Source organism: Equus caballus, chromosome 3 (genome assembly GCF_041296265.1).
Source record: "Equus caballus isolate H_3958 breed thoroughbred chromosome 3, TB-T2T, whole genome shotgun sequence".
Lineage (NCBI taxonomy): Eukaryota > Metazoa > Chordata > Mammalia > Perissodactyla > Equidae > Equus > Equus caballus.
The window spans coordinates 56329503-56343197 of record NC_091686.1 but is presented as its reverse complement, the minus strand read 5'-3'; the positions used below and the strand labels follow the sequence as shown (position 1 = coordinate 56343197).

The 13695-nt window shown below is 41.0% G+C and overlaps 1 long non-coding RNA gene across 1 annotated transcript in view; it reads left to right on the top strand.

Annotated features, from left to right (window-relative positions):
* The window catches only part of LOC138923621 (uncharacterized), a 43656-nt gene extending 30258 nt beyond the window's left edge, over nt 1–13398 (top strand). Inside the window, exons 2-3 of the long non-coding RNA XR_011437501.1 lie at nt 7276–7432; nt 9632–13398. This is a non-coding gene — a long non-coding RNA (uncharacterized lncRNA). The remainder of the gene's footprint in view (nt 1–7275; nt 7433–9631) is intronic.
* The last annotated feature ends 297 nt before the right edge of the window (nt 13399–13695 follow it).

Here is a 13695-nt window from a genome sequence, read left to right as displayed (position 1 = left end):
AATTTGCTGAATATGTGAAAAGAGCCAAGAATCAAATTTGGGAAGAAGTGGGATTTCTTCGGCAAATGACTTGTATAGCGAAACACCACTTATTGGTTAGAGAGGGTATAATGCGTGGATGTGTCCTCAGCCATTAGGACCCAGGGTGAACAAGGGGGACTGAGTTACCTCTGCATCTGCTTCCAAATCTCAGGTAGTAGCCCTTGTCACCGTGGGTGGGGAGAGGGGAGCAGGTCCTTGAACTTGACTTCTTATAATAATTTTTGCTTAAATTGCTATTAGAGCAATGGCCTCCAACTGGTCCTGTTTGTGTTCCCTACCATCTTGTTGCATCTCTCATGGCAAAAGTCCTTTGAATATTTACACATATGTGGAGGTCTTTTCAAATTACTATTTGTGCATAGCCCCAAAATTGGCATATGAGTTGTAGCAGTTTTCTTTTGCACTCCGGCAAGCATTTTGTCACCAATGTAAATGCATTGGTGCCTTTGAGTCCATGCCATTTTCCAATGCTGGACCCTGCACATTTTATATTAATTGCCATCCTTTCTGTACATCAGTGGTATGTTCTACTTCCAATTGCAATTCCTCTTCTCCCATCCGCACTCTCTTCCAAAATGTCTCTAGTTACTGGTGATATGTAGCCTAGACTAGGACTCCCCATACCTGCCTGATCGCCAGCCCCACAGAAGCCAATCAGTGTTTAGAAAATCCTTTTTAGGTAGGTAAAGTAGGATAGGGGCTGGGGCAAATATCCATGTCCAGCCTGCTAGGTCACTAGGAGTTTCTTGGACTTCTGTGTCCCAGGAAGCTCATATGGCACTGGGTGTATCTGGGTCTCTGCCTGAAACATTCTCTCTTAAATTGCACCTCCCTTAACCCTCACTCCCACCCCAGTCTGTAATCACGATCTCAGTAGTCTCCCCGATTTCCCTGTGACATCGACGTTGAATTCCACAGGCCCTCACACAGCTCATGCCATGTTAGACTCTATTCCCCGTCCTTTACCAGGAGTCTAATGGTTTGTTAGTAACAGTGAGGGTCGTGCCTAGTTCTAAAATGATGATTTCTTCTAAGACCAAACTGGGTTTTCCAGCTCAGTTCAAAACTGCCTGGATAAATTTAAAAACGAAATCTTGAAACAAAAACTTGTTCCCTGTTGTGTCACTTGGGTACCTGGTTGCTCAAAAAGTTGGCTAAACTTGGCTCAGAACCCTAATATCACGGTCTGTGGGGGTCCCTAACGCTTCTCTCTCCCGTCACCGTTCTCCTTCCCTTCCGACTCTCTGGTTAGCCCCACGAGATACTGTAGAAGACATCTGCATGTTCACCATTTTCTACTTGCTCACTTTAAGGCTTTCATGACTTTTCCCTGTGGATCTGCATGAAGAATGGTGGTGACGGTCTCAAATAGACGACTAATTGTAGGCTTTTGTTATCCTCCTTCTACCACTCCACTCCCTTCTTTTCTTCCTTTCTCTCTCTCTTCCTCTTCTGAAACTGCCATAGAATCCAGCCCCTTGTCCTACACCTGGCGTTCTACCCACATTCAGACCCTCTCAATTTCTTAGCTTCCAACAGACACAGGTTTGACAAGGCATTTCTTCTGTACAAATACAGCACTCTCCCTGAAGGGAATTTTGGTGAATTCAATTTTTCCACTTCGTTACACTAGAAAAACAGATTTTGAAAGGTCCTGCTGTGGCAGGAGTGATTTAGTGCCATATTTTGGGAGGAGGTAATATTTCATCTTTACTTTGGTAGTCTGTTTCCTTTTTAGTTGATTTTCCCAAATATCTTCGAAAGCACGAGCTAGAATAATTTTTACAGGGCTCCGGAGACACAGAAATACTTCACCCTTGACCCAAATATTGTTGATCTGGTAATGCTTTCTACTGGCATCTCCTTTCCTTAAGACTCTTAATTTGATGAAGAATTTCAGCTAATGGAATTAAGTGATTTTTCTTTATTTCAGTGTGAACCAAAGCTGAGACACCCTCTGCCCTCCTCCCTCACCATTTTCCGTATACCTGATGATCTACTTATCCCTTATTTGAGCAGATTGTTTGCAAAGCAGGAGGAGGAAAGGAGAAGGAGGAGGAGGAAGAAGAAAAAGAGGAGGAAAGAGAAAAGGAAGGAGGTGGGGAAGGGCTGCTTAGTCGCTGGCGCTGTCTCCCTTATCTGCTGCAAAGGCAGTCTGCAGCCCTGGAGGCCTCCTGTTCCAGGAGAGGACACTGCATATCCTCGGAAAGAAAATTTCCATTTGATACGCATTATTAAGCATGATCTTAGTAAGTGAAAGGGAAGACAAACTATTAATGGGATATATGGCCAAGAATGGATTATAAGAAATGCATAATTTTCATCTTTATTGTATCATTAATCATCGAGGGGAGGATAGCAGTTTTCGTCCTTCTGTTTATTCCATTATTTTTCTTTCTTGGAGAATTTCTGTGTATTACTTATTTTGTCAAAATTTGAATGAAGGAATTTGAAGAATACTTTTTTACTTTAAATGCTTCGGGAATTTACAGTTATGGTCTGGTATTAAATCCATCCCAGATGGGACTTCAAAGAGTCATTTGCCCCAGATTTATATACTAAAATATAACAAATATTGCCAAGTCATAAAGTTCTGTTTAATGCACTTACTCTTTCTCTCTTTCTGTTTTTTTTTTTCCAGTTTTATTCTCTGTTTTTAATGCTTTACAAATATTTAACATTGTTTCCTTTCACTTCTTTTGATGCAGCTAATTTTCTACCACATCTTTTAGGAAGGAAGGAGAATATGAGTACAAATCCAGCTGCAAAATGAGTCAGAGTTCACTTACAAACACGGCTTCCATGAAGATCAGAAATGGTGAACAGAAGGCAGATCAGAACCTTATGCTTATTTAATGATTTACTGTAGACCCCCTGCCTAAATTGCTTTGGGTCTTTCCTGATTTCTTTTTGTTCCAGGGTTGTAAACCAGCACTTATTTTCATGGATGACTTATTCCTTTTCTCCTCCTTCAGATTCAGAGACTGCCTGAACTAGCCAGAACAGTCCACTTTTTTGTTTGTTAAATAAAATAGATTAATTGAACAATTATTTTTATATTTTATTATATACTGTGTGACAGCTGCTCTAAATAGCATCCATTTTTAACCATCTGACTTCTATAATTTAACTTTTTATCAGAGAAATATGTATGGTACTCAGATTTTAACAAGACTTGTCATGAAAAACAGCATCCTCTGCCACGCTCATCCCCACCATCATTCTTCTCACCAGAAAAAGCATTTACTTGTTTCAACTAGCTCTTCAAAAATTTATTTCCAAGTTTCTAAACATCGTGTTTATACTACTATTTTTTCTCCAATTTTACATATTCCTAATTACTTTCTACAACAACTTTCTAACAGCTCCTCTCTATACGTGCAGTCTTCTACCCCCATCCTCCCAATATAGTTATATGATCCCTTTTAGAGGAAATTGTTCCATAGATAGTTGTAGATTCTGTGTGTCGTGGGAGGAGATGAGTTCGAGATCTTCCTGTATCACCATCTTGGACTGGAACCCCGTGATCCTTTTTAATTAAATAAATATTCAGAGTTTATATTATTATGACTATGTAAGCATTATTCACAAGTAAGCCATATATTCTGCAACGATTTATATTTCCTTTCCTTCACACTTTTCCCCCATGAGTTAATAATTGCCTTTTTTGTTGTTGTTTTTAGCTTATTCTTTTTTTATCCATTCGTCCATTCATTCATAACTCTTGCTAGCACTGTAAAGCTCCGGTGGTTATGCGTATGTTCAGGTAAGCTATCTGCTGCCCCCACCCGGCCCGCCTTTCTCTTGCTCTCGCTCTCTCTGCACACAGCCACCCCCTGAGCTCCCTGACCGTCTGTTCCGGTTGGGGTTGGTTGCTCTCTAGGTCTGCCATACCGGCTCCTCTCCTGGAATTTCCTTTGCCTCCCTTGTGTTGAATTCCCTGTTTCCTGGATCCTACATCTTTTTTAGTTTACTTTCCATTGTGTGGAGAGCCTCTTCAAGTAGCCTCTCAAGAAAAGGTGTATGATAGGTAAAGTTTTTTTTTTTTTAAATGTTTTGTCCTTTTTCTTCCCAAAGCCCCCTGGTACATAGTTGTATATTCTTCGTTGTGGGTCCTTCTACTTGTGGCATGTGGGACGCTGCCTCAGCGTGGTTTAATGAGCAGTGCCATGTCCGCACCCAGGATTCGAACCAACGAAACACTGGGCCGCCTGCAGCGGAGCACGAACTTAACCGCTCAGCCAGGAGGCCAGCCCCTGGTAAAGTTTTTAAAAACCGGAAATGTCTGAAAATGACTATATTCTACCCTCGCATTGATTTATAGTTTGGCTGAGAATTTAATTCTAGGTAGAAAATAATTTCCCCTGGGACTGTGAAGACGTTCTTCCACTGTCTTCTAGCTTTCAGTGCGAATGTTGAGAAGCCTGTTTTTTCATTCACAACCTTTTGTATGTAAACTGTTTTCTCTGTCTGGAAGATTTTAGGTGCTTTTCATCGTCCCTGGTGTTCTGAAAATTCGTGATGATGTGCCTTACTGTCAACCTTTCTCATTTATTGCACATGATATTCAGTGGGCTCTTTCTCTCTGAAAAGTTATAACCTTTGTTTTGGAGTAAGCTCTATGAGATCAGGAATTTTACTGTTTACTGCTGAATTCTCATCACCTAGCACAGGTTCTGGCACATTGTAGGTACTCACTAAATAGTGAACAAAAGAATTCATGATTAAATGAATGGGGTATTTTTTTTGTAGTAGTTCTTTGTTAATTTCCTCCCTCTCTTTTTTCTACGCTCTAGAACTCTTCTGATTCTCTTGGTTTGTTTTTTTTTTTTTAAATCTTTCTCTCCTTTTCAATCCCTTTGTCTCTTTGTTTTAATTTTTGTGAAATTTCCTTGGCTTTATCTTCTAAACCTTTTACTGCATTTCTAATATCTGTGATATTGTGTTTAACTTCCAAGATTTTTCCTTTTGTTTTCTAAATGTTCCTTTTATAAAATAGCACATTTTTATTGTTCTAAGGATATCTTATACAATATCTTAAACCTTTGTGGATATCATTTTATTTGTTTGCTTTGTTACTTTAATTTACTCAAAAGTTAGGTGCAAAGAAGGTCAGTTTGTTTCCTTTTTTTTTTCCTGAGGAAGATTAGCCCTGAGCTAACATCCGCTGCCAGTCCTCCTCCTTTTGCTGAGGAAAACTAGCACTGAGCTAACATGCGTGCCCATCTGCCTCTATTTTATGTGGGACCCTGCCACAATATGGCCTGATGAGCAGTGCATAGGTCTGCACCCGGGATCTGACCTGGTGAACCCTGGGCCACCAAAGTGGAATGTGCAAACTTAACTGCTGGGCCACCAGCTGGCCCCTCAGTTTGCTTCTTTTGGTTCACCCCTATAGAGGTGTAGGTTTCAGCTTCCTCTGTTCCAGGTTCCTTACCACTCATCCATCAGCTTTGTGTATTCTCTTCTCTGTTGTAGTCTTTTCTTTTCTTATCTTGTGACTTTATACCTTTTTCTTTTTTTTGAGGAAGATTAGCCCTGAGCTAACATCTGCCATCAATCCTCCTCTTTTTGCTGAGGAAGACTGGCCCTGAGCTAACATGCATGCCCATCTTCCTCTACTTTATATGTGCCACAGCATGGCTTGATAAGTGGTGTGTAAGTCCACACCCAGGATCCAAACCAGCGAACCCCAGGCTGCTGTATTGGAACGTGTGAACTTAACCACTGCACCACTGGGTTGACCCTGACTTTATACCTTTTAAAGATCCCTTCATTGCCATTTTGGAGGAGTTATGAGAAGTAATGGTGATAAGTTTCAATTTGTCAATTTAACTAGAATTTCCCACTACATTTTTTTTCTTTTTTAAAGATTGGCCCTGAGCTAACATCTGTTGCTAATCTTTTCTTTTTCTTCTTCTCCCCAAAGCCCCCCAGTACATAGTTGCATATTCTAGTTGTGGGTCCTTCTAGTTGTGGCATGTGGGACCCCACCTCAGCGTGGCCTGATGAGCGGTACCATGTCCGCGCCCAGGATCCAAACCGGCAGAACCCTGGGCCCTGAAGTGAAGCGTGTGAACTTACCCACTCGGCCACAGGGCCGGCCCCTCCCACTACATTTTAAGTGAAGAAGTTAAAGGATATAGGATGTGGTAGCTTTTTCATAAAGACTTGAGCACTGCATGGGAAAATACTCTTTAACTATCATGAAGATGGTGAATAGTGGTGTTACTGTTTTTAGATAATAAAATACAAGGTTTCAGTAAACTGTCCTAGCATATAAAATATTTATGTGTGAAAAGTTGCCCTCCTTGATTTTGTTGAAAAGTTCTAGTGAGTTTTTTGAGAATTTATATCACTTTTGATGGCATTTGCAAAAATCCCCAAGGAGAGGTAACACTGAGGGCTTGTCCACCTAAAATGGGGAGGAGAGAAGGGAAAAAATATCACCTCTAAAAATTATTCTTTCATATATACTAAATGCAGAAACAACAACTCAAGGGCATCGTCAATAGTACTTTCCTCCCAGAGTGCACACTTAGAGGGCAGGTCATGTTGCTCCCTCTGGGAGGAGCTGTCCGCAAAGAGTTTAAGGCATCAGCCTGGTACCACTGATAACCAGAAAGAAAATAGGAGTCATTGCTAGAAGGACAGGTGATAAAGTTTAGATAAAACTTTGGTTTTCTTCTATAATCTAAAGCACCCAATGTCTAAGGCAATGGTTTTTCACTTTTTAAACAATTTCCTTAAAAATAGTTAATATATACACATATACTAAAAGTGAAGTAGAACGAAAGACTGTTAAAAATGTGTGCCGCTTCACCACTTTTACTTCTCTGAGCTATTCTGATATTTACATGTGTATTTCAAGGGAAAAAAAGGCATATACAGCCATCTTTGGTGTCATCAATTTTAGATATTATTAACTGGCTTCTGGGTTAGTCCAGATCCTCCAAGAGGCAGACACAAAGTGAGAAATTTATTAGGGGAAAAGCCTGTGAGAAAAAAATGGAGAGGGCCCTGGGGGAAGGCTGGGAATGCTGTCAGGCTGCCTGCAGGACTTACTAAGGAGCCGGGGAAGGAGGAAGACTGGGCAGAGTCACTTAGGACCACAGAGCAGTTCTAAGGAAAGCTCAGCAAGGCCGCTGGAGAGTCCTTGAGTCACGGGCACCCACTGGAGGAATTCCCTAACCCCCAGGACTAAGCTTACCTTCATATCCTTTTCTCTCTCAGCTATTGCCTGGAACAGCCATGGGAAGTGCAGCCTATGCATGAAGGTGGTGGTGGATTTCCAAGAGCAGTAACTGGGCCCATTGGGCAGACACGCTGCCCGCAACTAGAGATCTGAGAGGGGCCACTCTCGTGGCTGCCGCCGCTTCCCTTGTGACAGGTGAAGATTTTAGCTCCTTTACACAGACCTCTTTCTCTTTTTCCTTCTCTCGAATATAATTATACACCAGTTTTGGTCAAATCCATATTCAGTGCTTTCATTATAATGATTATGTAAAATGTAAAATGATGTGAAAATGATTCTATAAAATATCTGGCCCATCGCTGAGCCAGAGAATGCATTATAATCATCGTATATTATTGCATATTTTTTGTTTTTCCTAGAGATAACAATTGCCTCATTTCTCCCCACTTGCTTAGTTTGCTTTGAACTTCTGGCTCACGTTTCCCACAATTCCCAACAGCTTTGTAAGATACTTCTTAATATAAATTTCCATATCGTCAAACTTAGCAGCAAATCTTCTAAGTTCAGGGGGGTGACCTGGTAAATGTTTAACAACCAGCTTTCTTGGGGGAGGGGACTGAACTCTGATTTTTGGCATTTTCCCTTCTCCATTGTGTAAATACTCCCACTATGGCATATTTCAAGCTACCAACATGATGTCACTGAATGCAGGCCTGGGAAGAGAAGCCCACAGTCAGCCCCTGAGAGCCTGTCCTGTTGGCTCTGCCACACAACTGAGATAGTCCTCGGGGAGCCCTGTTCCTCCTGCTCCAGTCTGGACTTGACATTCTCTAGGTCTGCCATAACTTCACCTCTCCTGTATCTCCCTTTTTTCTTCTAATTCTTGTGGCATGTATTGTCGTGGTTTACCCCCTCATTTTGATGAAGGATATCCTGGTTACTTCCTGAGAAAGGCTGTATACAAGGTTGGCAAGCTTCCATTTCTGCCTGCACTGACACTGGCAAACTTGCATCTCTGAAACTGTCTTTTTCTACCCTTATAATTCTTTGATAATTTTCTTGGACATAGAACTCTAGTTTTAAAATTATATCTCTCCCAAATTTTGTAGGCATTGTTTCCCTAGTCTTTTTTAGCTTCCCAGAGTTGCTCTTGAGAAGTTTAAGGCTGTTCTACCCTCGAAACTTTAAACGTGACATTTTTTCCTTTCTGTAAGCTTTTAAGATCATCTCTGTCCCTGGTGCTCTTCAATTTCATGATGATGCACTTTGGTATAAATCTTTTCTCCTTTACTGTTAGTGGCGATCTTCCAGTCTGAACACTCATACATAGATATAAGTAGCCCTTTGAATTTGGAAACATTTTGATCAATTCTAGATATCCTTCTTTTGTGGTTTTATTTCCTATTTTCTCCCTTTCTAACTTTTATTTATATATTTATTTTTCTGGCCCTCCTATTAGATAGATGTTAGTCATCCTCAACAGTATTTTTTAAAAAAAGTTTCTCTTTCCATTTTTTTCTCTTTTTGTTCCTCTTTCTAGCTATTTGCTCAACTTTTTTTTTTTTTAATTTTTTTTTTTAAGATTTTATTTTTTCCTTTTTCTTCCCAAAGCCCCCTGGTACATAGTTGTATGTTCTTCATTGTGGGTCCTTCTAGTTGTGGCATGTGGGATGCTGCCTCAGTGTGGTTTGATGAGCAGTGCCATGTCCGCGCCCAGGATTCGAACTGACGAAACACTGGGCCGCCTGCAGCAGAGCGCGCGAACTTAACCACTCGGCCACGGGGCCAGCCCCTATTTGCTCAACTTTAACTGCCAAAGTTTTCAAGAATTTTTTATGCCTGCTATCTAATTTGTAATTATCAAGAGCTCTATTTTGTTCTCTGTTGTTCCCTCTTAATAGCATCCTTTTTCTTTCGTGGATGCAGTATCTCTCTGAGGATATCTATTATAGTCTCTTTGAAGTTTTGTTTTCCTCCTTTCATTGTTTATTTTTTAGTTCTTTCCTAAAAACATTGTTTATGATCTCTATCTGCCGTGCGGGAGGCATATTTTTCAAATATCTGACAATCCTGTGTGCCCAGACTCTAAAAAATCGATCGGAAGTTCTGAAGGCATGAGTAGGTCTTGTTGTCAGATGGGCTTCACTGTAGTTTTTTTGGAGGACCACTGAAATTTTTCCGTTTTGGACCCCCAAATGTCAGAATCTATAGATTTTGTCTCTTGAGTGCTTCAGTTTCTCAGAGAAATAGCTACCGGTCTCTTCCCTGGGGGGTATAAGTCTGACTGCTGGCATTTTGGAGGAGTGCGTGGGAATGTTCCTCTCTCTACATTGTTTTCACCAGTCTTCTTAGAAAATTTCATCTAAACATTAATTGGGGCCTTACTGTCCACAGGCATTGTGGAAGATTCGGGAATCTGAAGAAGGAAGGATAAGGTTTCTGCCTTCAAGGAACTTGATCCAGTGGAGACGCAGGAGAGCAACAGACAGTTGTAATCTGGTGTAGAAGTGTTATAAGAAGGCTGTACAGATTGCTCGGGCAGCCTTGGCAGGGGATGTGTGACTTTGTCCAGAAGAGGTGGTTAAACACACTGTGGGATCTCCAAATCAAGTATGCACAACCCACACACGCATGCACCTCCTGTCCCATCTCCTGTGCTGCTCACTAGATCAAAGTCATGTTCTGTTGTTTTGTTTTTCTCTTTTCTCCACAAATTAGCTTCATATCCCTTTTCTTCTGGTATCCTTTTCTTTTTCTTTTTAAAGATTTTATTTTTTCCTTTTTCTCCCCAAAGCCCCCTGGTACATAGTTGTATATTCTTAGTTGTGGATCCTTCTAGTTGTGGCATATGGGATGCCGCCTCAGCGTGGTTTGATGAGCAGTACCACGTCCGCGCCCAGGATTCGAACTGACGAAACACTGGGCCGCCTGCAGCAGAGCGCGCGAACTTAACCTCTTGGCCACGGGGCTGGCCCCTGGTATCCTTTTCTTAATTTCTGGGATTAATTATTTGGTTTCTCTCAAAAGAGTATCATCTTTTTATATGCAATATTTAAGGTTAAATTATAATATTATTTGCCTGCGGAGGAAGGCGTGTGTTATAAATAAACAGAGAAACTGATTTTAGAGAGATGGTTCTGAAGAAGGTCATGGAGAAGAGGAGGGCACTATGACGTCACTAAGGACACCCAAGAAGAATATCCTGACTACAGGTTTATGGGAAATAAAATATAACCCTTGTATTTTCTATAAGTATTTGTTAAAAATTAATTTTATAATTTTATTTTCCTTTAAATTTACTATAATTCTGTTATAAATGAATGTATTTTACATAAACAATTTACCTGTAAGTTTTCATCTTTGAACGTTTTGCTGTCATCGGGAGCACCGGGACAAGAGCAGACATGTTAGTGCTTCTGTGACTGACTTGATTCATCCATTAATCAATAACATACAGTTTCAAAATAAATTTTGAAAGCAAGTAGCCACGTGACTGAGTTGGAGCCAAAATAAGGTGAGAGGAAGTAATACATGTCACTCGTAAGCCTAGCTTACAAAATCTTACGCGCATGAACCTCCATTCTGTTTTTGCCTTCTGCTGACCAAATGCAGAGGACATCAAAGTCCCCTGGGAGAGCAGACCACAGGAAAGTAGCTTGGTACCCTGAGTGGACTTCATGTGCATGACAAAGTTCCATTCTACTAGCCCCTGCGATTTGGGGATTTATCTGTTACAGTGGTGAATGTTACCTTAATGAATATACCTCTTCACACAACTATTTTGCACATTCATTTATTCAAGAAATATTTAACACCTAATAAATAGTAGGTACCATATCAAGTAATTGGGATACAGTGGTAAATAAGACTAGTCAGGTGCTTGCTCTCTTGGAGCTTACGTTCTCTTGGAAGGGAGAGAACCACAAAACACATAAGCCAATAAATAGTAAACAAATATCAGATAGTGGGAGGTGCTATGAAGGAAATACAGTAGAGTGAAGAGTGGCAGGACGAAGAGGCTAATTTAGATGGGGTTGTCATGGGAGGCCCTGAGGATGTGACATTTGAGCTGAGGCCTGAGTGATGTCTCAGCTATCTTTCCAAATGCTTCTTTTGACAAGAAGCATTTTTTAAAACAAAAATCTCTCTAATGCCCTTTCAACATAATCCTTCCAAACACTGTGAAATGCTTCATATTTCTGCTTCCTTCTCTTCCTGGCATGGATTTGGTCTTGCACTGGCTAGGGAAGAGCATTAATAGGTGGAGCCCAGCCATACTTCACAGGCTGCTCCTCTAAGACCTGTGATCTCCAGGTTCCACTTGAATTAAAAAGGGTAAGAGTAATAAGAGATGAGGTCAGAGGGTTAACAGGTAGCTGGATTGTGAAGGGTTTTACTCTAAGGAGACAACAAAGGAAGGCCCTGAACACAATCGGTCTTATGTTTAGGAAGACGACTTTGGCTGCTGGGGAATACGGCAGGACGCCCAAGAAGATGTGGGGACGACGTGGTGGTAGCAGGTCACGTTGGGGCGGTGGTTGACCTGTGGATATGGTTTGAGTGAAGCGTGGACAGGATTTGCTGACCGTTTAGGTATAAAGACGAAAAATGGCAGTCAATGATAATTCCAAGGATTTTATTCTGAGAATCAGAAGGATGGAGTTGCTATCTACTGTGATAGGGAAGACTACGAGAAGAACAGGTTTGGGAAAGAATAGTCACACTTTGGTTTTGGAAATGTTGAACTTGACGTGTTTTTTACACATTATGTGCATTCTCTTCTTAATTGGCAAAATAATTGTGAAGGTAGGTATTGTCAATTTTGTTTTACAGAAGGGGAAACCAAAGTTGAGAGAAGTTAAGTAAATTGCCCACACTCACATACTGGTAAATAGCAGAGCCAAATTAGAACCTGAGTCTTTTGGAATCCAAAACCGGGGTTCATCCCACCAGCAAGTTGTGCTTGCTTATTTCTACAGGCTATTTGTGGCCGTATTCTCTATGACCTAGAATTTCTCCAAGTTGCTTTCTCTACAAATTCTTTTTAATACCTCTCCATCTCTGGTACCTGGTTAATACGTATGGTCTGATGATTAATCATGTGACCTTTATGTGATGACCATGCATGGCAGAGATTGCTAATAATCAAGTCTTCCCTGAGTTTCCAGTGCGTACACGGCTGCCTAGCTGGGCACTACATGCTCCGCTCCCCTTACAGCTGGGTGTGACTGTCTGACTAAGTTATGGCTGAGCCACAAGAATGGAAATGGTGTGTGTGACTTCCAGATCACATACATAGAAGGAAGCTGCTTCCCCTCCACTTCCTCTTTCCCGTTTCTTTTGGGCTCACACGAGGATGTGCTGGAGTACAAGGAAGACACATAGGAGAAGATGGAGCAACAAGGTAGAAGGAGTCTGGGTCCCTAAATTATACTGTCGAGCATAGTTGGCCTCTCCTTCTGGACCACCCAACAGGTTAGATTTTTAAAATGAGAGAGAAATAAACCTTCTCTTTAGTGTAAGCTAGTATTAACAGCAGCTGAACCACTATCTTAGCCAACTATACCACAAATTAGTCACAATACACCACAGCTTCCTGGAAGGCAGTGTGGTATAGTGGTTAAGAACATGGGCTCTGTGGGATAATGGGTTCAATCCTGGCTATGCCATTCAGTACCTGTGTGTTCTGGCCTAGTTAAATAATTTCTCTGTATCTCATCCTTTACCTTAAAATAAGGGTAACAAGAGTATCTACCTCAAAGGTTTTACGATGGTTAAATAATACGTGCAGGGCATTTACAGCATGGGCTGGGGTGTGGTAAGTGCTCAAAACATATTAGCTATATAGATAACATTCAAAAAGGTGAGAATAAACTATTAACACTGAAAGCAAATAATCACCCACAACACATTTTATTTGAATAGGGGCGAGTGAGGATCAGGCAGGGGTCATTTTTAAAAAGAATCCTTCAGTGCTTTGTCCCTCTCCCTTTTCAGGGGTGGCAGAAAAGGCTAGATGTCCTCCCAAACTTTGTGCTCCCTCTCACAGTGTGGAGGGGTCTCTGGAAAGCAGCTGCTTAGCCAAAGATTATTTGTTCCCAGACCCTCTTGACTCGTTCTAGGTTGTTGTTTTTTTTTTTTTAATGGTGGTGAAATATACGTAACAGAAAATTTTCCATTTTAACCATTTTTAAGTGTACAGTTCAGTGGTGTTTTGTACGTTCACATTGTTGTACAATCATCACCACTATCCATCTCTGGAACTTCTTCATCTTCCCAGACTAAAACTATCTACTTTGTAAACAATAATTCCCCATTCTCTCCTCCTCTCAGCCCCTGGTAACCACTGTCCTACTTTCTGTCTGTATGTATTTGAATATTCTAGGTACCTCAGATAACTGGAATTAAAGATTACTTCTCCTTTTGTGTCTGGCTTATTTCACTTAACATGACGTCTT